The 24,197-nt window shown below is 44.5% G+C and overlaps 1 protein-coding gene and 1 long non-coding RNA gene across 2 annotated transcripts in view; one reads left to right on the forward strand and one right to left on the reverse strand.

Moving 5' to 3' along the window:
• Positions 1–182, reverse strand: part of RALBP1 (ralA binding protein 1) — a 48,257-nt gene extending 48,075 nt beyond the window's left edge. The window contains exon 1 of the mRNA XM_056521572.1: positions 1–182. The gene's annotated coding sequence lies outside the window, so the exon portion shown is untranslated.
• Positions 9–24,197, forward strand: part of LOC130273968 (uncharacterized) — a 27,704-nt gene continuing 3,515 nt past the window's right edge. Inside the window, exon 1 of the long non-coding RNA XR_008844186.1 lies at positions 9–119. This is a non-coding gene — a long non-coding RNA (uncharacterized LOC130273968). The remainder of the gene's footprint in view (positions 120–24,197) is intronic.

A 24,197-nucleotide genomic window follows, 5' to 3' on the forward strand; every position in this document is an offset into this window, starting at 1 on the left:
CTGTGTCCTCCCCCTCCGCCTCGCTCTGTCACTATGAATCTGTCTTCCTCTTCCTCCTAGACCCAGTGCTCGGCAGGAAGGAGCGTAGCGCACTGTCCTTACGGCAGGACATTCATAGGGTAAAAGCTCAACCATTAAAACGTGCCTCAAATTTTTGACATCGTCTCCATTTTTGTGGAGACAAAGCAGCGTGAGAGATGGGCGGCTGATGCGCGCGGAGCGGTGTTGGGGGTGGAGACAGTCGAATTAGGACACTGCGGCCTCTAGTTAAAGGAGAGATCTTTTTCCATGACAGCGTGAACCCCTCTGTCATGTGATCACATGAAGTAGTAAGGGCTGCAGTAGAGCGCTGTAGATAGGGAGTTGGATGAAAAGATGGAGGATAATTGGTCAATTTTTGTGTAGTTTTTTTTGTTGTTGTTTTTTTTTGGGCGTCTTTGCTCCAAAGTTAGCATTTTGTTTAACAGTATATGTAATTTTGGCTGTTATAAGCTTTTTGGAGTCAGTCTGGTCCAGGCTTGCATGGATTTGTGAATTTTAAGAGCCATCCGGCGCTACATGTTTGGGCCTTTTCAAAAAATCGCTCATAGTAAATTTGTCACCACTGCACTCACTTGACTAAATAGTCAACTCATATAGAATACTTTGCTTTCTAGTCTGTTACGATTTTCGAGCAACTTGAGCGCAAAAAGTAAAACTTCTGCAACAAATATATTCAAAAAAGCTGCCCCCTCCATAGGGTTACACTATGTGATTAGTTTCTGATTGATTTAAAGGAGATCTCCAGCGAAAATTAACTTATCCCCTATCCACAGGATAAGTAGCTGATCGTGGGGGGTCCGTCCGCTGCGGCCCCTCACCGGTATGGAACCCAGTGGTCAGTGAGGAGCACGTGCTACAGCCGTCACACTTCTATGGGAGTGCTGAAAAGACCCTAGTACAGCTCTTGGGCATCATTAGCACTCCCAAATTAATGGAGCGCGTGCCGTCTATTGGTAGACGACACATGCTCATCACTGAGAGTGTTGGGGTCCCATCCTGGAGATCGTGGGGGGCCGGGGCCAGGGCCAGATTAATGTAGGGGCGGATGGTGCTGCAGCTCCAGGCCCCTACTTTAAAATAGGCTTGGCAGCCCGCACAGGCCACCCAGCGCCCACGACAACAATGTTAACAGTAAAAGAGGGCCGGCCCTGCGATGGCCCACAGGCTTACCTACAGCCCTGGTGGTGACTTGGCTATGTAACCTGCTGACCTGCGTGCCCCACCCGTTCAGCCAGCGCTCGCCAAGTTTAAAAAACTACTGTGTGTGCTGTAGTTGCCACCTGCCCGAGGTCCCGGCGCACTTTACTCTCTGCCCCTGGAGTTTCCCCCAAAGGTACCACTAGCCCACCAGGTATGAACTGACTTGCCATTCAGGTGCACAGAAAAGCTAGTTGACAATGTCTCACTTAGCTTTTCCATGCTCCTGAATGGCATGTCTGCAGGTAAATCTATAATAGCTGAGCTATTATAAGCAGATATGCCATTCAGGAGCATGAAAAAGCTAGGTGAGACATTGTCACCTAGCTATTCTGGGCTTCTGAATGGCATATGTGCTTATCATAGCTCAGCTATTATAGATAGATTTACCTGTAACTTTTTAGTCAAATCTTTCTAGAATAGATGAGCTATGATAAGTATATATGGCATTCAGGAGCCCAGAAAAGCTAGATGACAATTTCTCACCAAGCTTTTTCATGCTCCTGAATGGCATATCTGCTTATAATAGCTCAGATATTATAGACATATTTGCCTATAACATATAGTCTAAGCTGTCTATAATAGCTGAGCTATTATAAGCAGATATGCCATTCAGGAGCATGAAAAAGCTAGGTGAGAAATTGTCACCCAGCTTTTCTATACTTCTTATTGCCATTTCTGCTTATATTAGTTAAGCTGTTATAGACAGATTTGCCTATAATTTATAGTAAGTTATCCTTATAAGCAGCTATGGCATTCTGGAGCACAGAAAAGCTAGGTGACAATTTCTCACCTAGCTTTTTCATGCTCCTGAATGGCATATCTGCTTATAATAGTTCAGCTATTATAGACAAATTTGCCTAGGAAGTTATAGACAAATGACCCATTCCTGCAAAAAAGTGTTAAAAAAATAAAAATAAGTAAAGCAATTGAAATAACCCATTCCCTAATAAAAGTTTGAATCATCCCCTTTTCATGTTTCAAATAAAAAATGTAAACCAAAAAGAAACATGTAGTATCGCCACGTGCGTAAATGTTCAAAATATTAAAATAAAATGTTGAGTAATCCGCATGGTCAATGGCCCAATTTGGGTATTGTTGTAATCGTACGGACCTACGGAATAAAGCTAATGGGGGAGATTTATCAAAACCTGTGTGGTGCAGTTGCCCATAGCAACCAATCAGATCGCTTCTTTAATTTTTTATAAAGGCCTCTGAAAAATGAAAGAAGCAACCTGATTGGTTGCTATGAGTAACTGCACCTCTCTCTTTCGATACAGTTTGGGAAAAGTGTACTGAGTAGAAAGCCCCCAAAAATTGCAAAATTGCTTTTTTTTTTTTCAATTTTGTCCCACTAATATTTTTTGTGTGTTTCACTGTAGATTTCATGGTAAAAGAAGTGATGTCATTGCAAAGTATAATTGGTGATGCAACAAACATGCCCTTATATGAGTCTGTAGGTGGAAAAATACCGGTAGTTATGTCTATTAGAAGGCGAAGAGAAGAAAACAAAACCACAAAAAATGAAAATTGACTTGGTACTGAGAGAGTTAAAGGCTATAAGCCGGAATGGCATTTAGGAGCATGAAAACTTTTCACCTGTCTTTTCCATGCTCCTGAACGGCTCATAATAGATCTGCTATAAGACAGATGTGCCTATAAGCAGGTATGCAGTTCAGGAACAAAGGAAAGCTTGGTGACCATTTCTCACAATTTCTAGCTTTTTCATGCTTCTCAATGGCGTATCTGCTTTTTTCAGCTCAGCTATTATAAACAGATATGCCATTCAGGAGCATGAAAAAGCTAGGTGTGAAGAGCTTTTCCTTGTTTCTGAATGACATATCTTCTTATAGCTGTACTACTTAATGCAGTGCTGGGTAATTGATGCGCCTAAAATGTTTCCCTACCAATTCTGCAGAAACTATATACGTCTGGAAGGAATCATCTCAGCGGTCCGAGCCAGATGGAAAATAAAATAAGAGGATGATGCTGATGAGAGAAGATAATGCCAGTGAATCCCACAAAGAAATGGCATTACCATTTTGGCACTATAGATAGGCGGGGTTCACACTGAAAATGGGGCACAATGGGCAATAACGGGTCCCGATGGATCCCATTTACTATAATGTGCTAACAGCAGTGTAAAAAAGGAGTCTTATGCATATGAAATTGCTGGCATAGCCATAAAAGATGTTGGTGTATGGATACTTTGCATATCTTCATAGATGTTGTTTGATCCTTTATTTCGCTAAACAAAAATAAAAATTTTTAGGGGTGCATTGAGTGTGAAAGAGGTGTGGCTACAGGGCTGCAACACTTCTCCGCGCCTTCGTTGACAAATGCATCCTCTATGCGCTGTGAATGGGGATTGTGATGGATGAGCAGTCTGATAGGTTAGAACTCAGACTTGCCACTTGTGAACCACAATCCCTATTCATGGCGCATGCACAGGATGTCAACATGCGTGTTAACCAAAGAAGCAGCGGATGTGACGTCACATCGGATAGGTGTTACAGTCTGGGGGCATAGCAGACCCTCTACCACACCTCTAGACACTCTGGACCCCATAAAAGTGAGTTGTTTCATTTTTTTTTAGCTAAAGAACAGATTCTATAAAGATATACAAAGTTTCCATACACTAACATATATTCAGCTATCCTGGTAATTTAATGTGCATAAAACAAAATTGACAAAATTGCTTTGTGTTGCGTTTTCATCTTATATACTTTGATAAAAAAAGGCCCATCACATTCTTCAGCACCAGATCCATGACAGCACAGGACGCCGCCGGAGCCTGAAGGAGCACGGTCCCCAGGACATGTAACTATAAAACCGGGGATGGGGGTGGGAATCGTGCAGCAGCCCAGGACTCTGGCCCCGCAGAAGCCACTGCAGTTCAATTATTTAAAGCACCCGCTTTAAATAATTGAACTGCAGCCGCTTCTGCTGGGCCAGAAAACACTGAATCTGTGTATAAAACGCACATAGACTTTAGGCTAAAAAATTTTGCCGAAAAAATGCGTGTTATATACCGATAAATACGGTACTTTATAGGAGTCCCCATGGACATGCAACAATAGACAGGACCTGTCCAATTCACTTATATTGGAAACACTACTGGGCATTTGCTGTGCTACAACAATATCAGCTATTGTTTGTATCACTGTTATTTATATACTGGCACTGTTATTTATATACTGGAAGGAGAAGTATAACCTCTTCCTTTATATTTCCCATTCCTTTTAAATTAAAGGGGTATTCCAGGAAAAAACTTATATATATATATATATATATATATATATATATATATATATATATATAAATCTCAACTGGCTCTAGAAAGTGAAACAGATTTGTAAATTACTTCTATTAAAAAATCTTAAAGGAAAACTGTCACATGTTTGCTCCCGCACTAACCACAGGTACTGATGGATAGTGAGGGAGACCCTGGCACTGGCGTCAGCGCCACCCGTCCGCAGCGCCACCCGCTTATGAATATACATCCCCCCTCCCTCCAGCTCTCCCTCTCTTTGCCGCTCCTAACTGGAGGGAGGGGGGATGTATATTCATAAGCGGGCGGCGCTGCGGACTGGCAGCGCTGATGTCAGTGCCAATTAAGCTACAGAAACCCCGCCCGTGCCAGTTACAGACAGATTTCCACATATAATAAAACTAAGATTATGAGCGAACGGGCGGATCCGGCCAAGGTAGGGATCATAGGAATCAGCGTCTCCTGCACTATCCATCAGCACCTGTGGATAGGGCAGGAGCAAACATGTGACAGTTTTCCTTTAAGATTTTTTAATAGAAGTAATTTACAAATCTAAGAAGAAAAAATTATATAGGTATGTGCAGCTCACAACTATTACGCACCGAGGTCAAACTGGGCAAGCAACTATACCTTAATTGCTAGAAAGGGGAAAACCAAAAAATATACAATGTAGCCCGGACCTTCTAGGTGAGTAAATGAAAATGGATATACGTGGATCGTGCTTCAATAATAATCAACATTTATTATAAAATATAGATAAAATTTGACACTTCTCACAGGGCCCTTGTGAGAAGAACATACATATTAAAAGGCAACCTAACAATGTATTTAGGCAATAGTAATTAAAACTATAAACCTGGCATAGGATAATAAAATAGCAGAGTAAGATCTGTACCAAACAAATATATTAAAGAGTTGCTCTTCTGGGTATTTAGGGTAGATGTGTCCCTTTTAGATACAGTAGCAAACAGTCTGTAATATTAGAAATTGTTACCGGTCTGTAAATGGTAACTCAGGCGATGGGTGTTGTTCCCGCAATGGCTGAGTGTCAGTGGTGTGCACAGTTCTCTGTGCGGCGCTTCCAATTGTGAGCCTGGTCCAGTAGTATCTGAGCGCGGTGGCAGTCACTGTCGGCTGAGGCGCCGGCAGGCGCCGAAGATCGCAATGATGTCCGGGGACTGCTGGCGCTGGCGTGCGCTGGAGTTGGTATTCCTCACCGCTTTGCTGGTTGGTGGACAGGACCATGTACTGGAGGGCTGGAAGTTCACCTCGTGTTTCCGGCGTCTGACGTCAGAGCCGGGATGGCTACACCAGGAGGGTTACACCAGAATGGATCTGAACTGCTGAACCGGGTAGGTAGCAGAGTAAGAGCGCTGATAATGGTACAGTTCATAAAAGATAACTGGCCATGTTTAGGCACAGTTCTACTAGTAATACTATGCCAGTAGATAACGACTAGAGGGTTGTATAATGTAACCCTTTCCTCAGTAACCTTTTCCTTACAAATCTGTTTAACTTTCTGGAGCCAGTTGAAATGTATATATATATATATATATATATATATAAAAAATTCCTGGAATACCCCTTTAATTTAAAAGGAATGGGAGATATACAGGAAGAGGTTATACTTCTCCTTCCTACTGGATCCACTTTTCAGACTTTTTGACTCAAAAACTGCAGTTTCAGTTTTCCAAAAGACATCAGAGAAAAACCTGTGTGGAAATCTAGCCTAATCCTTCCAATAATTATCAGCTGCTGAAGTTGAGTTGTTCTTTTCTGACTGGCAACAGTGCTCTCTGCTGACATCTCTGCTTGTCTCGGGAACTGCACAGAGTATAAGAGGTTTGCTATGGGGATTTGCTTCTACTCTGGACAGTTCCCGAGACAGGTGTCAACAGAGAGCACTTAGACAGAAAAGAACAACTCCACTTTTCAAAGCTCATAAGTACTGAAAGGATAAAGATTTTCTAATAGAAGTAATTTACAAATCTTTTTAACTTTCTGGAGCCAGATATATATACATACAGTACAGACCAAAAGTTTGGACACACCTTCTCATTCAGAGTTTTCTTTATTTTCATGACTATGAAAATTGTAGATTCACATTGAAGGCATTAAAACTATAATTTAACACATGTGAACACAAAAAAGTGTGAAACAACTGAAAATATGTAATATTCTAGGTTCTTCAAAGTAGCCGCCTTTTGCTTTGATTACTGCTTTGCACACTCTCGGCATTCTCTTGTTGAGCTTCAAGAGGTAGTCACCTAAAATGGTTTTCACTTCACAGGTGTGCTGGTGTGGAGGAGGAGGTGTGATGGTGAGGGGGTGCTTTGCTGGTGACACTGTTGGGGATTTATTCAAAATTGAAGGCATACTGAACCAGCATGGCTACCACAGCATCTTGCAGCGGCATGCTATTCCATCCGGTTTGCGTTTAGTTGGACCATCATTTATTTTTTAACAGGACAATGACCCCAAACACACCTCCAGGCTGTGTAAGGGCTATTTGACCAAGAAGGAGAATGATGGGGTGCTGCGCCAGATGACCTGGCCTCCACAGTCACCGGACCTGAACCCAATCGAGATGGTTTGGGGTGAGCTGGACCACAGAGTGAAGGCAAAAAGGGCCAACAAGTGCTAAGCATCTCTGGGAAATGTTGGAAGAACTGAAGACTGTTGGAAGACCATTTCAGGTGACTACCTCTTGAAGCTCAGAGTTTGCAAAGCAGTAATCAAAGCAAAAGGTTGCTAGGAGCTAGAATATGACATATTTTCACACTTTTTTGTTATGTATATAATTCCACATGTGTTAATTCATAGTTTTGATGCCTTCAGCGTGAAAACTCTGAATGAGAAGGTGTGTCCAAACTTTTGTTCTGTACTGTATATATATATATATATATATATATATATATATATATATATACATATATATATATATAATTTTTTCCTGGATAACCCCTTTAACTTCTGGCTATGGCCCAAAAACTGCAGTTACAGTTTTCCAAAAAATGGCAGAAAAAAACCTGTGTGGAAACCTAGCCTAATCCTAATGATAAGGAGGACTCTGCTTTTTAGGGTGGGGGTCACACCTGTTGTATTTTGATGCTTATTTGCTGCTGCGTATTTTCCTACCCATTGAAGTCAAAAGGTAGCAAAAATAGCTGTGTATTTTGCTACCCATTGACTTCAATGGGTAGGAAAATATGCAGCAATAATTTGTCATACGGGATTTGACTATTTAGGCACTCTCGTGTGGCATAATAAATAAATATATATGTATGTAGAGGTGTGTTTTAGAGCCCATACTACTGGTCCGCTGGCTATCTGTTCCTCTTTAGTTGGTACCCTATTTTGTGTTTTTTTATCCTGCCTATGTCAATTAATTATGAATTGGAATAAAGAATATGGCCCAGATTTATCAAACTGTGTGAGAGAAAAAGTGGAGTGATTTTCCCACATCAACCAATCACAGCTCTGCTTTCACTTTACCAGAGCTTGTTAGCTGAGTTGTGATTGGTTGTTGTTGGAAAACCACTCAATTTTTTCTCTCACAGTTTGATAAATCTGTGCCTATATGTATATGTCGGGCCCAATGTCTGAGTGTGAAATCCATCCTTATGTATTTTACTTGTGTATGTGTATCATGTCAGGCCCAAAGCCTGATTGAGAAATCAGTAATTATGTAATTTACTTGTGTAAACTTTCTAAAACAAGGCCAGGATATCTCTGGCACACTCATAAACCAGGCCATAAAACTAAGGCTGAGATAAGAATCCCAGCCCTGGACCAGTCACGCAGTTACCTGGGCCTGAAATCTGGAGAATGTATGTTGGTTCAGTGCCTGCCTAATAGAGCACTGTTTATTATGCTTTTGTAACCTGTATGTTATTTTTTTCTGTATTTTTCTGCATAGCCCTGTGAAACCTTTTTTCAGATTAAAATGAGAATAATTGAAAAACTAGAAAAAACTTTTTTCTAATATGCTACATACATTTTTTTTATTATTATTTAATAAAGAAAATGGCCCCTGAAAATCCCACCACTAAGAGTCCTCATACCTAGTGAGACACCAACGAGTCCCCAGCAGCCTTTGTCCAAGATATGACTCATGGACAAGGCTGCATGAGACCACCGCCCTCCCACCATAAAACCCTGCCCCCCCCCCCCACCAGCTGCACATCATGGGAGGCAGGTAAGATGACTCTAAGCCCCACAGCCCCTTGAGCGCCAAACCCCACCCCCGACCACGGAAGCCCTGCCCGACTGCCGAAAGAATGTAGTTTATGGCCATAGATGTAAGCGGCATAGGCTGAGATGTGAGGATCGGCGCATCTTCCACCTCCCGGCTCCATGTATCTCCGCCTGCATCTCCCCTAACATCAGCATAACTACAACTTCCATCATGCTCTAACAGTGAGAACATTCTGGGGGTTGTAGTTTTGCAGGAGCTGGGTAGTAATAGTTTGGGGATTGCTGTATCCTAACAAAGCAGTCTACAACTGTGGCTTCCTAGCAAACCTACAACCCCCAGCATTTCCTCACTGTCAGGGCATGCTAGGAGTTGTAGTTTTGCTAATGCTAGGGGAGCTGTGAGCAGGCAGATGTTGACAGCAGACTAAGGGAGGAGGTGGAGGCATGCACAGTGAGACCACACCCCCTCCCTTTAAGAGGATTTCAAGTAAATGAGTTACACAAAACGTACAAAAATAAAGGTGATGGAGAAATAAAAAATATATGTACAAGATCAGGATTAGGTACTGAGTAACAAATTACATTATCTTTTTTGGGGGGTGGACTGACAGGTATGCTTTAAGTATACAGGGCATACCTGTTTTTGTACGTCCTGAGTCCCATCCCAGATATAAAGCGAATGCAGTAGCTGCACTCACATGATAGACTGCGGGTCCTGCTAGGGATCTGCCAAAATTTATCCAGGGTGTTACAACGCTGGCCGAGAGCGCTCTCCTGCTCCATCCTCCTCGTTCGCAATGCAGGAAGCGCTCGCATGTGAACTCTGGGCTGCTACTCAGCTCCTGCTTCCTCCACTGTCCTAGGTCACCGGCGTGTGTGTAACCGCCCTCTAGGACGCGCGTGTCGGCTCTCTGCAATTTAAAGGGCCAGTACGCCCTTAATTGGTTACTGCTGCTCACTGACACTATAGGCGTCAGCACTTCCTGTTTCCTTTGCTGGATATTTGTGCCTTGCTGCTTGAGAGAAAGCGTACCTTCTGTGTGTTCTGCTATTCCGTATACCAGTTCCTTCAGCTCCATTCCCTGACCATGCTCCAGTGCCACCTGTTCGGACCTTCCAGCCTGTCCCCGACTAGGAGTTTGCCTCATCCTTCCTGTACCTCGTTACACATCGGCAGCCTGTGTGGACAAGTTGTATCAGGGGTAGCGACCTGGGTGCCGCTAGACTCCGCTCCCTGGTACGGCCCACGCCATCATCCACACAGGTTCAGCGGATCCACTTTTCCACTGCCATTACAGTAAGATCCGGCCATGGATCATGTCAAGGTGCCTCTGCCGAATGTCACTGATCTTTCTGCTATTGTGGCACAACAGTCTATGCAGATAGAGCAACAAGCGCAACAACTGAATCAGTTATCCGCAATGATGCAGCAGCTCCTCTCCACACAACAGCCGCAACAGCCACAACCAGTTCCATTAGCTCCTCCAGTGTCTGCAGCTTTTGTGGTTTCCATATGCTCCAAGATACGACTGTCTCTGCCGACGAAAGATGAAGGCAACCCAAAATTGTGTAGAGGGTTTGTGACCCAGTGTTCAATGCATTTGGAACTTATGGATGATCAGTTCCCGAGAGAGTGAGCTAAAGTGGCGTTTGTGGTCAGTCTTCTTTCTGGAAAAGCCCTAGCCTGGGCTACTACTCTCTGGGACAGAAATGATCCGGTGTCCTCCAATCTGCCGACCTTCTTTTTGGAATTCCGCTGTGTCTTTGAAGAACCTGCATGGGCCTCCTCAACCGAGACTGCACTACTGAACCTAAGCCAAGAGGACTTTTCTTTTGGAGATTACGCAGTTCAATTCCGCACCCTAGCCTCTGAATTGGCCTGGAATGACAAGGCCTTGTGTGCCACCTTTAAAAAGGGACTTTCTAGTAGAGTCAATGATTTTCTCGCTGCACGGGATCCTCTGTCTTCTTTGAGTGATCTTATTCAGTTGGCCACTCAAATTTATATGTGCTTTACCGAGAGGCAGGAGGAGCTTCGTCAAGAGTGTGAATCTACTCGGACACAAAGTTTTCCCTGTTTGGCATCCGTGTTCCAGCGTCCACCTCAACCATCCTCTTTGCCCTCTGCCGGAGAGGCTATGCAGGTGGATCGTGCTCGATTAACCCGGCAGGAGAGGGAACGCTGGTGCAATGAAAACTTGTGTCTCTATAGTGCCAGCCACGAGCATTTCCTCAAAGACTGTTCTATTCGACCAACACGTCTGGGAAAAACTTGCACCTAGGGCATGTGGGAGAAGCGTCCCTAGGTGTGAATTCTACCTTTCCTCGTTTGACTATGCCGGTCCAAGTATATACTTCTTCCAGGGCATTGTTCTCTGCTGTAGCCTTTTTTGGACTCTGGTTCCACAGGAAACTTTATCAACGCCTCCCTGGTCCACAAACACAGCCTTCCAGTGACTTGGCTCGTTAAGCCTATGTACATTTCCTCTATCAAAAAAGAAAACACGAATTGTGCGCTGCAATTCCGCACTGAACCTCTTCTCATTCAAGTGGATGTGTTACTCAAGGAGAAGATCGAGTTCTACGTGCTTCCTCATTGTACTTCAGAGCTTCTTCTCGGTCTTCCCTGGCTACAATGTGATGCTCAGCAACTCGACTGGCAAATTGGTGAGGTCACCCACTGTCAGAACCACTATACTCTGCCTAGGACTATCTCTTCATCTCCTTCCCTGCAGTGTCTGCCTCTTCCTTATTGTGATTATTCAGATGTGTTCTGCGAGAAGCAGGCAGAGTGTCTTCCACCGCATCGTCCCTATGATTGTCCAATCGACCTTCAGCCTGGGACTACGCCTCCCCGGGGAAGAATTTACCCCTTGTCTGTCCCTGAGATACAAGCAATGGCTCAATACATCAAAGAAATCTTACAAAAGGGTTTCATCTGGAAGTCCCTGGTCACTCCGCCCCTGTATTGACTACCCTCTACCTTTGATTTCGGAACTCTTTGATCGTCTATGGGGTGCCAAGGTCTGCTGCAAGTTGGATCTGTGGGGAGCATACAACCTCATTCGAATTCGAGAAGGAGACGAATGGAAGATGGCCTTTAAAACCTGGGATGGGCACTTTGAGTACCTTGTGATGCCTTTTGGCCTCTGTAACGCTCTGGCTGTCTTCCAAGAATTTGTCAATGACATCTTCCGTGATCTACTCTACACATGTGTTGTTGTGTACCTTGATGACATCCTGATCTTCTCGCCCATTAGAGGTGCATCGTTCACATGTGCGACATGTCCTACAATGCCTCTGGGACAATCATTTATATGCCAAACTAGAGAAATGCCTTTTCGAGAAGTCAAGTCTTCCATTTCTTGGTTATATTGTTTCCAACAAAGGTCTCCAGATGGACCCTGATAAGCTGTCGGCAGTTTTGGACTGGTCTCCACATACTGGCCTATGGGCAATATAATGCTTTCTGGGGTTTGCCAATTATTATTGTCAGTTCATTCCACACTTTTTTCTTTGGTTACACTGATTGTGGCTCTTACTAGAAATAACTGTAATCCCAAATTGTGGTCTCCTGAGGCTGAAGAAGCCTTCTCACCAATTAAAATCGGCATTTGCCTCAGCGCCAGTCTTGTCAAGACCCGATCCTGAGAAACCTTTCTTCCTAGAGGTTGACGCCTCATCTGTAGGCGTTGGCGCCGTTCTGACTCAAAAGACCTCTAGAGGTAAAACAGTGACTTGTGGATTCTTCTCCAAGACCTTTTCTCCTGCAGAGAGGAACTATTCTATTGGATATTGGGAACTTCTCGCAATTAATCTTGCTTTGGAAGAGTGGCGACATCTATTGGAAAGTTCGTCTTATCCAGTAAGCATCTATACGGATCACAAGAATCTTTTATATCTCCAGTCTGCACAGCTACTGAACCCTCGACAGGCCAGATGGTCTCTATTCTTTTCCAGGTTTAATTTCTGTTACACACTGCGCTCCGGCCGCTAGCACCGGGAAGCGCCCGCATGCGAATCCCGGCCCGTCACTCACCTAGTCTCGCTCCTGCAGCTCTCTCACTCTCTCAGCTCCAGCGCGCGCGTCCCCGTCCCTTACGGTGTGCGCGCCGGAGCTTTGAAATTTAAAGGGCCAGTACGCCCATTATTAGTAAAAGCACCTGACAGCACATTATAAGTTGTGGCATCTCCCACACCCCCCTGCTGGATCTTCAGTGCCTATTGCCTGAGAGAAAGCGTTCCCTATTGCCTGTTTTGCCATACCCATGTATCCAGACCTTCCTGCTACGTTTTTTTTTACTACGAACCTTTGCCGCCTGCCTTGACCTTCTGCTACATTGACTACGCTACAGCCTCCTCCTTCGGTACCTCATCTTGCCCAGTTACCTGTGTGGTCGAGCCGTGTCGGGGGTAGCGACCTGGGTGTCGCCTGCCTCAGCAAGCCTATCCTGCCTTGCGGCGGGCTCTGGTGAAGACCAGCGGCACCTTAGACTCTGCTCCCCGATACGGTCAGAGTCATCAGCCACACAGGTAGAGGATCCACATCCAGTTCTGTTACAATTTTTTTATTGATTTTCATCCTGCGGACAAGAATGTCAGAGCCAATGCTCTCTCTAGGTCCTCTGATGTGGTAGGACTGAACTCCACTCCACAGCATATTGTACCACCTGAGGGTTTGATTTCAGAAGTGCCTGCCAACCTTCAGCATGTTCCTCCGGGGAAGTCTTTTGTGTCTTTTCAACTTAGACGCAGAGTGTTGAAATGGGGACATTCCTCTTTGCTGGCTAGGCATTCTGGAGTACAGAAGTCCATACAACTAATCTCCCGGCATTTCTGGTGGCCGAACCTTGTACGCGATGTCATTGATTTTGTTAGTTCCTGTACTACCTGTGCCTGCAACAAGACTCCTCGGCTTAAACCTGCGGGTCTTTTACAGCCTTTGCCTATTCCGGAAAATCCTTGGTCTCACATTGCTATGGACTTCATCACCGATCTACCACCTTCCTGTAACAACACAGTCATCTGGGTGGTTGTTGATCGTTTCTCCAGGATGGCTCATTTCGTGCCTCTGCCTGGTCTTCCTTCTGCTCCACAGCTGGCTAAACACTTCCTTCAGCATATAATTCGCCTACATGGCCTTCCGATTCACATTGTCTCTGATCGAGGAGTTCAGTTCATCTCCAAGTTCTGTTGGTTCCTCTGTTCATGTCTTAAAATCAAACTGGACTTTTTTTCTGCCTACAATCCCCAGACCAACGGCCAGGTTGAGAGAGTGAATAAAATCCTTGGTAACTATCTTCGTCATTTTGTTTCAGCCCGACAGGATGATTGGGTTGAACTTTTACCTTGGACGAAGTATTCACAAACTTCATCATTCTTCATAGTCTACAGCCGTCACCCTCGTCCTCCTCTTCCTGCCTCTTCTGGAGTGCCCGCGGTTGATGACCAATTATGGGATTTTATGACCATCTTGCAAGAGACCCAGCACTCTTTAGTTCTCACCTCCTGCTTCCTCCGCTGTCCCAGGTCGCCGGCATGTGTGTAACCGCCCTCTAGGGCGCGCGCGTGCCGGCTCTCTGCCAGTGCTCCCTTAATTGGTTACTGCTGCCCGCTGACACTATAAGTGTCAGCACTTCCTGTTTCCCCTTGCCGGATCTTTGTGCTTTGCTGCACAAGTGTACCTTCTGTGGATCCAGAGTCAGATATATTAAAGTATCAATGTAGTATTTTGAACTGGATAATTATAGAAGTGACTTCAAACTACCCACTCCTCTGCATCAGTCGGTCATGACGTCACTGCCCCCCTTGCAGTATACTTTTTCTTTTTTTTAGACTATTGGATTCCTGGTTTCTCTGTTGGGGGACACCAGATTAACTATTGCCGGCTTGCAACCCAGGATCATTAGAGTACGCCAGATATCTAGGGGTGATACACACGAACCCAAAGTTCATTCCAGGTGAGAGTCCATGCCTTTGAACGTCTCTCAGAGACACGACCATCCCACAGAATTACACAAGGTGATGTCCACTTGTCTTTTTTCCTTTGCTTTAGGATTCAGTTGTTTTCCGCTGCCACAACCTCTATCCCAGCACTGGTATCAGAATCTGTGACAGATCTCCCTTACGCACTTTTATTCATACCTTGCCGCGACCTAGCCAACTTTCATTTTAGTTTTATATCCTCTATTTGGGGTGGAATTTTTTAATTATATGTGTGGCAACTAGCGTACCTCCTGTCCGTGAGCGCATTGTTCCTCTCCATTTCCCAGCTGGCTTGGCTGGGATTCGTATCGCGGGACGTGCCCTCACGCGAACTCCAGCCTGTCACTCACCTCAGTCCTCTGCTTCTTCCTCTCAGCTCCGGTGCGTGTGTCCCCACCTCCCAGGGCTTGCACGTGCCGGAGCACTTAGATTTAAAGGGCCAGTGCGCCCGTAATTATGGTTTGCACCTGACACACACTTATACGTTTCTGCACCTCCCACATTCCTCAGTGCATTAGTGAAAGCGTTATACTGTTTCCTTGCCGTGTACCAGACCTAGTATTCTGTGACCTGACCGTGTACCTTGCCGCCTGCCTACTGACCTTCTGCTACGTCCCTGTTTCTGCTCTTCTGCTGCCTGCCCTGAACTCCTGCTATCCAGACTACGTTCTGTCTCTTCCCTTCCGTACCTCACATCACCTAAGCTGCCTATGTTGTTGAGTCGTGCCAGGGGTAGCGACCTGGGTGCCGCCTACCGCAGCAAGACCATCCTGCTTTGCGGCGGGCTCTGGTGAAAACCAGCGGCACCTTAGACTCCGCTCCCTGACACGGCCCGCGTCATCTGCCACACAGATCCAGCGGATCTACGACCTCTCGTATTCCAGACTACTGTGTGCCTCTCGAGTGCCAGTCGACTGCGGTGAGTCTAACAATATGGTAATTCCTATGCAGTAAAACATGTTAACTTTAAGATCAATTTGATTTGTGTGATACCATAATTAGCTTACTTTTCTTTTATTCTATGAGTGAGCTGTGTGGCTTTTTTGTGAGCTGTAGTTTTTACTAGCACCAATTCTGATCACTTTATACAAGCTTGATAGCTTGTACAATATACTGCAATAGTTTTGGATTGCAGTGTATTATAATTTTACTATTATTTTATTTACCATTATATGGGGGTAAAATTGCTCTGTGTATAGTAGATTTTATTTAGTAACACTATGGTGGTAATATGTGGTCATAGCGTGTTGGTTTTATAAAGTAACATTATGGTGTATTATCCAATCATTGTGTGCTGGTAAAATGTGCTTCTAATGTGTAGGTACACCCTGAGCATGCAGGCCTCACTATGGCTTCCCACAAGGCTGAAATTGTGGTACAGCTCACATACTCTTTTGCTCACAGCAGATCTCATGGAGTTCCACCGCACTTTGCGTGACTGATGCCAAACGCTAAACTTAAATACTGTAACCTCCCTCTGGCCCCCTCCTACCAGGGCCAGAGGGACACAATGTTCACACCTATAGTAGCATTCGTCTCTTTTGGCCTGTGCTGGCTATGGCATCTCCTCCTGCAACCTGGTAGCCAGGGAAATTACCATGCCTGCTGTCCAGCAACTGCTAGCCAACCCATAGAACTTAGTGCATACGGTGTTTAGGCAGCTAACATTCACTGACGTACAGTATTTTGCAGGGCTCCTTTGCAGATTTCTTTTGCAACCTGTAAACAGGGGCGGACAAATCACATGTGCAGCATGTTCAGCTGCACATGGGCCCTCAGGCACTGGCCAAGGGCCCCCTTAAGAGAGAGGTGCAGCTGCTGAGGATCCAGGACAGTTGTCCCGCTCCCCACTCAGACAAGCGCTATTTCTTTTTTTTACAACCCCTGCGCTGCTCCTGCCCCGGTATCATTAGGGAGACAGGCAGTAGCGCAGGGATGAAGGTATCTGTTTCATGGCTCTGCCCCCAGCACAGGAAGAGGACGGAGGCCGAGAGCTGACAGGCCTCCCAGGAGCACAGCGGCTGTGAGGGGAAGTTATGTCCCCTGTTCTGCCTCTCTTCTCACTAGCAGTATACCTGGGGCTGGGGGATAGCAGCCCAGTGGGGTCACTTTCCCTGCTCCGGTGTCCACAGGTCACCTACAGGCCACATTACAAGAACAAGTTTTGGGAAAAATTGCGGCAAAAATGGCGCGGTTTTATTGCGATTTTTCGAAATCGCGGTAAAACTGCGCCATTTTTGCCACGATTTTTCAAAAAATTGTTCTTGTAATGTGACCTGTAGGTGACCTGTGGACCCCGGAGGAGGGAAAGTGACCCCACTGGGGCCTCAACATGTGGACACACTGCTTGTTTATTTATCATTAATCCATTAAGGCAGTGTTTCCCAACTAGGGAGCCTCCAGCTGTTGCAAAACTACAACTTCTGGACAGCTAAAGACTGTCCGGGCATGCTGGGAGTTGTAGTTTTGCAACAGCTGGAGGCACACTGGTTGGTAAACACTGAGATAGATTGACTGGGCATAGATCAGTGTTTTCCTACCATGTTGCCTCCAGCTGTTGCAAAACTACAGCCCAGGCATGCTGGGAGTTGTAGTTTTGCAACAGCTGGAGACACCCTGGTTGGAAAACACTATCTACCTATCGATCTATCCATCCCACAGGGTGCCTCCAGCTGTTGCAAAACTACAACTCCCAGCATACCTCAACAGCCAAAGGTCCAGGAGTTGTAGTTTTTTAGTTTTGCAACATCTGGAGGCACACTGGTTGGTAAAAAGATATCCATGTCCTATCTATCATCTATCTATCTATCTACTGTATCTATCTTATATCTATCTATCTCTATCATCTATCTATCTATCTCACATCTATCTATCTCATATCCATCTCATATCTATGATTATCTATCTCATATCTATCTATCTCACATCTCTATCTATCCATCCATCTCATATCTATCTCATATCCATTTCATATCTATCTGTCTATCTATATCTATCTATGTCCATCTCATATCTATCTATTTATCTATCTAATATCTATCTATCTCATATCTATCTATCTCATATCTATCTCATATCTATCTATCTCTATCTCAATCGCATATCCATCTCAGATCTATCTCTCTCCTACCTGAACAATTGATGTGCGGGGGGGCAGGCACATTCTTTGCACAGGGGCCCTATGCTGTCTGTGTCCGCCCCTGCCTGTAAATATACCATAACCAAGAGATGGGACAAATAACAATTATCCTGACTGTAACATGCAGATTAGGGGTACCAGGGGTCTTCAGCTGTGGGTCTTTGTAAAACAGATTTTGGAAGTACAATGACTATCACTGATATGGAAGTGTCTGTGTCTTTTATTGTTGGTTTGTGACTGTACTTTGGGTCCTTTGGCTTTTGCTGTTAGGGTGGGGAAACTGAAAATGACCAAATGTTCTGGACTAATAATTAGCACACTTTATCCGAAATGTGCTATTGTAGGCCTAAAATATCAACTGCTTTATACAATAACCCAGGAATGAGTGAATGGAGCTGCAGTGTGCATATTTGATCACTGCTCAGTTCACACAGGGTCCCCCTTTTTTGAGATCTAGGGGGTGTTGCAGTGGTTGTTGTTAGTCAAAGTACACTGCTAGGAATGTTCCTGCTTTTTTTATAACCTACTTTTCTGCCTCCAGCCTGAGCACTCCCATTCATTTTATCACTGTTCTTCTAGTATATTGTGGATTTTTAAACTGCACTTTTAGTATACTAGGCATTCCCATAACTCCTTCATCTTCAATTTCAAGATGATATATTATACATTGACATAAGTTTTATACTGTGTATAGGATTAGGAAATATTGTGTTCCTGGAGAGCTCATTTATAAACTAATATACACCTGTGTTGTAAGAGGAAAGCATTCCTACGTCAGTTTCCTTCCTGCAAATTTATCCTTTTAAAAACAGACAAAGCAGGCCCATGAGAAAAAGCAGCCATGCAGAGAAAAACAAATATGATGTAAACTGATCCCTTTATGTGCAAAATGACTGGATTGTAAGCCATGAATTGAAAGATGAAAAAATACAATAATAGGACCGTAAGATAAAGTCCAGACAATGCAGTTTGAAAAGCAGAGTCTGCACAGCAAATCTACAGCAAACATCAGTATAATACTTGTGGACTGGGCTTTGAAAACCTTATCCAGTAGTAGAAAAAATAAATGTAGAAATATGTGCGGCATGTCAATACCGTTGCAGATTTTTACCACATATTTAATTGATTTACTCTGAAGGTGAAATCCGCTCTAAACCAATGCCATAATCTGCAAATAGTACATGCAGATATTGTTACAAAATCCAGGTATCGGTACCAATACCGGACATTTGAACAAGCATGCGCGGAGATTCTGACTGCAACAGGCGCCACTGATTTCTATTGGTGAAAAAGTCTGCCAAGGAAATTCTGCAGTGTGCACGGTGCAGCAGAATCTCATTGAAGACAATGGGAAGCTGCTGAAACGGAATTTCCGAGCTGGATTCTCTTTTCGGAAATTCACACGACGGAATGGGATTCTGCTATACCATGTACACTACGAAATTTCCACAGTGGAAACTGTCGCAGAAATCCTGATGTCAATTTTTCAGTGGAATCTACTTGGAAATGCATTGCCATCTATGGAGACATGTTCTGCCAGTGCCCACTATTTGCGGAATTTCTGCAAATATTCTGCCATGGGAAAATTCCTTAGGGTACGGGGGTAATCTTCCTGTAGTGCTTTGGAGGATAACTCAAATTTTCACCTAGGGAAAATGGTTATTTACACCTTGTTCCAAATTATTATGCAAATTATATTTTTCTTATTTACCTAAATAATTGATGTAAATAACAGTCAGCATAATTCTCATGTTGTCAACTATAAAAGTACAATGCAAATTTTATTGAATTGAAACACTTAATAGGTTGTATAGAACTGAAAATTGTCATTTGTTGTGTTTGCAGCATATTTACTGAAATCATAAGCTATTTCAATCTAACTTTTAACAACATTTTAACTTTTTAAACAGGTCACATTATATTTTAACATAGGACCCCTTATTTGATAGCAGCTTCACAAGTCTTGCATCCATTTAACTTGTAAGTTTTTGGCCAGTTTCTGCTTGAATTTGTTTGCAAGATGAGGTTCTCAATAGGATTGAGGTCAGGGGAGGATGGAGGCCACACCATGACTTACTCTACTTTTTTCCCCATAGCAGCTATGCAGAGGTATTCTTTGCAGCATGAGATGGTCATCTTTACACCTTCGGGGACCCCAAAGGGGCTAACCAGCTCTCTTCCCATGATTCCGGCCCAAAACATGACTCCACCACTGCCTTCCAGACGTTGCAGTCTTGTTGGAACAGGGTGACTGTCCACCTACCATCTACTTCTCCATCCATCTGGACCATCCAGGGTTGCACGGCACTCATCAGTGAACAGGACTGTTTAAAAATTAGTCTTCATGTATTTTTCTGCCCAATGCAGCTGTTTCTGCTTGTGAGCATTGGTTAGTGGTGGCCGAATAGAAGGTTTATGCACAGTTGCAAGACTCTGTAGGACTCCACACCTTGATGTCCGTGGGACTCTAGAGGCACCAGCAGCTTCAAATATCTGTATGCTGCTATGTATTGGTATTTTAGCAGCTGCTCTCCTGATCCGATGCATGGATCTGGCAGAAATCTTCCTCAATGTGCCTTTATCCGCATGAACCGGTCTGTGCTCTGAATCAGCCTCAAATCTCTTAATAGTGCAATGATCACGCTTAAGTTTTTGTGAAATATCTAATGTTTTCATACCTCGTCCAAGGCATTGAACTATTTCACTCTTTTCGGCAGCAGAGAAATCCTTTTTCTTCCCCATATTGCTTGAAAATTGTGCTCTGCTTAATCATGTGTAACACCCACCTTTAGTACAGGGTGGTCCATTTATATAGATGCACCTTAATAAAATGGGAATGGTTGGTGATATTAACTTCCTGTTTGTGGCACATTAGTATATGTGAGGGGGGGGAAACTTTTCAAGATGGGTAGTGACCATGGCGGCCATTTTGAAGTTGGCCATTTTGAATCCAACTTTAGTTTTTTCAATAGGAAGAGGGTCATGTGACACATCAAACTTATTGGGAATTTCACAAGAAAAACAATGGTGTGCTTGGTTTTAACATAACTTTATTCTTTCATGAGTTATTTACAAGTTTCTGACCACTTATAAAATGTGTTCAATGTGCTGCCCATTGTGTTGATCAAAAGAGCCCTGAGAGACAATGCCGTCCATGAGTTAAACTGAAAAACAAAATATTTAATCTTTGAGACACTTAAATAGAATTTGCATATAAATTTGGAACAGGGTATATAGTTGGTAAAATGGCAAATATACATCAATATAGTATGTAGCAAACCTGCAGCTACAGCTATGAAGTAAGAGAGGGGAGCATATTTAAAAAGAAATGAGAACCAGAAAGCTGGTGTAACAGTAGTGAAGGTTGTGATGTGGAGCACACTGGGCCCTTTTCATGGAGCACATAGCAGTTGTGGACTCTTCTTCTCCTTCCTTCGTCATCCAGTGTCTTTCCAAGTAGCAGAGGCCATCTGCAGTACTGGGGATGGTACCGCGCTACAGCTTTCCTCTAGCAACTTAGAACTGGCGCAGACCTGGGGAATTTTACTATTTAAATAAACAAAGAATTGCAAATGTTCAAGTTACGTGTTCATACAATGCGATGTCTAAATGTCAAAGTGAAGAGATTCACTAAAGCGTGGGTAAATGGCTGGAGTAAGTATGACTATTAAAAAGTAGTCAAATGTCTCATTATCTAACTGGCACATAGATTTGTTATTTATGGCTATTGAGTGTGGACTGCCTCTGAGGTCATTCATGCATGCCTGCAATCTGTGGAAGACTAGGGACAGCCAAAGGGGGGGGGGGGGGGAACTGCATTTGCAGGTCTTCTTGAAGTACCCCTGTGCCCAGTGTCTGTTGAATGCCCTGGAACAACTCTGCACCCTCAAACCACCTATCGTACCATATAATGCTTTACAGACTATTTCCTGAGCACCATACTGTTGGGGCAATCCAGTAGAACTGGTACCATATGAAGTGTTTTAAGGAAGCTATGTGGCTTGCAATAAATTACTTTAAGATGGAAAGCTGCTTAGGTGCTATTCCATCATGGACAGCCAGGATATTGATGAAGAAGAGAAGAAAACCCCTAACATTTTGATGATAAATTTTGTTAATAAAGCATTTTCAGTCACAATGCTTGTGGAGAGCTCTTTGGCCCTTGTAGTCAGAGGTAGATCTGTCCTGAAGCTGGTCCTTAACTGGCAATGTTTCCCATAGTAGAAAGACCAATAAGCCACAAATAACCCCAGTATTTACAATGTTTTATCTAAGGGTCTATTCACACGTACAGTATTCTGCGCATCAAATCTGCGCAGAATACTGTACGTGTGAAATCACACTGTCCACTCAGGAAGCAACTGTTACATTATGCGCTCAGCTGCACATGCTGGCCTTGAGCGCATGGTCCCATTACCTGCTGGTGCCGACGGGGCTGGGACTCGGATCGCGGACGTGCTTGCATGCGAGCCCCAGTCCGTCACTCACCGGGTGTTTCTTCTGCCCCCGCCTCTGCCTCTCTGCTCTGGCACGCATGTCCCCATCCCCTAGGGGTCGCACATGCCGCAGTTTTAAGATTTAAAGGGCCAGTGAGCTCATTAGTGTAATTAACCTGTGGCTCATTGATACATTCCTCCACCCTCCTTACTTCCCTGCTGGATCTTTGTTGTCCTGAGCCTGAGAGAAAGCATTCCTGTTATTGCCTTGCTATTTATCTGATCCTTTGCTCCGTGACCAGACCTTGCTCCTTGCCGCCTGCCTACTGACCATTTGCTACATTCCTGACTATGCTACTGTGCCACCTGCCCTGACCTTCTGCTATCCTGACTACAAGCTGCCTTATTCCTCCTGTGCCTTGCATCTCCTCAGCTGTCTGTGTGGTCGAGCCATGCCAGAGGTAGCGACCTGGGTGCCGCTTGCCACAACAAGTCCATCCCGCTTTGTGGCAGGCTTTGGTGAAAACCAGCGGCACCTTAGACTCCGCTCCCTGGTACGGTCCGAGTCATCTACCACACAGGTCCAGCGGCTCCACTTTCATCAGTTTTCCAGTCTACTGAAACGTGAGTGTTCCAGCAACACTGATTGACCATCAATTTCACATGCTGTTGTTCAAATGGAACAGACAACAGGTGGAAATTATAGGCAATTAGCAAGACACCCCCATAAAAGGAGTGGTCCTGCAGGTGGTGACCACAGACCACTTCTCAGTTCCTATACTTCCTGGCTGAGGTTTTGGTCACTTTTGAATGCTGGCAGTGCTTTCACTCTAGTGGTAGCATGAGACTGAGTCTACAACCCACACAAATGGCTCGGGTAGTGCAGCTCATCCAGGATGGCACATCAATGCTGTGGCTTAGAAGGTTTGCTGTGTCTGTCAGTGTAGTGTCCAGAGCATGGAGGCACTACCAGGAGACAGGCCAGTACATCAGGAGAAGTGGAGGAGGTCGTAGGAGAGCAACAACCCAGCAGCAGGACTGCTACCTCCGCCTTTGTGCAAGGAGGAGCAGGAGGAGCACTGCCAGAGCCCTGCAGAATGACCTCCAGCAGGCCACAAATGTGCATGTGTCCACTCATATGGTCAGAAACAGACTCCATGAGGGTGGTATGAGGGCCTGATGTCCACAGGTGGGGGTTGTACTTACAGCCCAACACCGTGCAGGACATTTGGCATTTGCCAGAGAACACCAAGATTGGCAAATTCGCCACTGGCGCCCTGTGCTCTCCACAGATGAAAGCAGGTTCACACTGAGCACATGTGACAGACGTGACAGAGTCTGGAGATACCATGGAGAACGTTCTGCTGCCTGCAACATCATCCAGCATGACCGGTTTGGCGGTGGATCAGTAATGGTATGGGGTGGCATTTCTTTGGGGGGCCGCACAGCCCTCCACGTGCTTGACAGAGGTAGCCTGACTGCCATTCGGTACCAAGATGAGATCCTCAGTACCCTTGTGAGACCATATGCTGGTGTGGTTGGCCCTGGATTCCTCCTAATGCAAGACAATGCTATACCTCATGTGGCTGGAGTGTGCAAGAAGTTCCTGCAAGAGGAAGGCATTGATGCTACGGACTGGCCCACCTGTTCCCCAGACCTGAATCTGATGAACCTGGGAACATTTTTAATTTTAACCTATAATGATCAGTACACTTTAACAAAGATAGATAGATAGATAGATGATATACAGTATATGATTTTATGTAAACGAAAAAGGTTCTCCAGCAGCACTTTTCAGTAATTTTTTTTTTATTCATTATTGAATAATTCTTGTTAAAACTAACATGATTTCAGTGCAGATTAAAATAAATCCAACAAGTTTCTGTCTGTTACTTGGCTTTAATCATGCATACAGTAAGAGCATGATTAA

Source organism: Hyla sarda, chromosome 5, assembly GCF_029499605.1.
Source record: "Hyla sarda isolate aHylSar1 chromosome 5, aHylSar1.hap1, whole genome shotgun sequence".
Classification (NCBI taxonomy): domain Eukaryota; kingdom Metazoa; phylum Chordata; class Amphibia; order Anura; family Hylidae; genus Hyla; species Hyla sarda.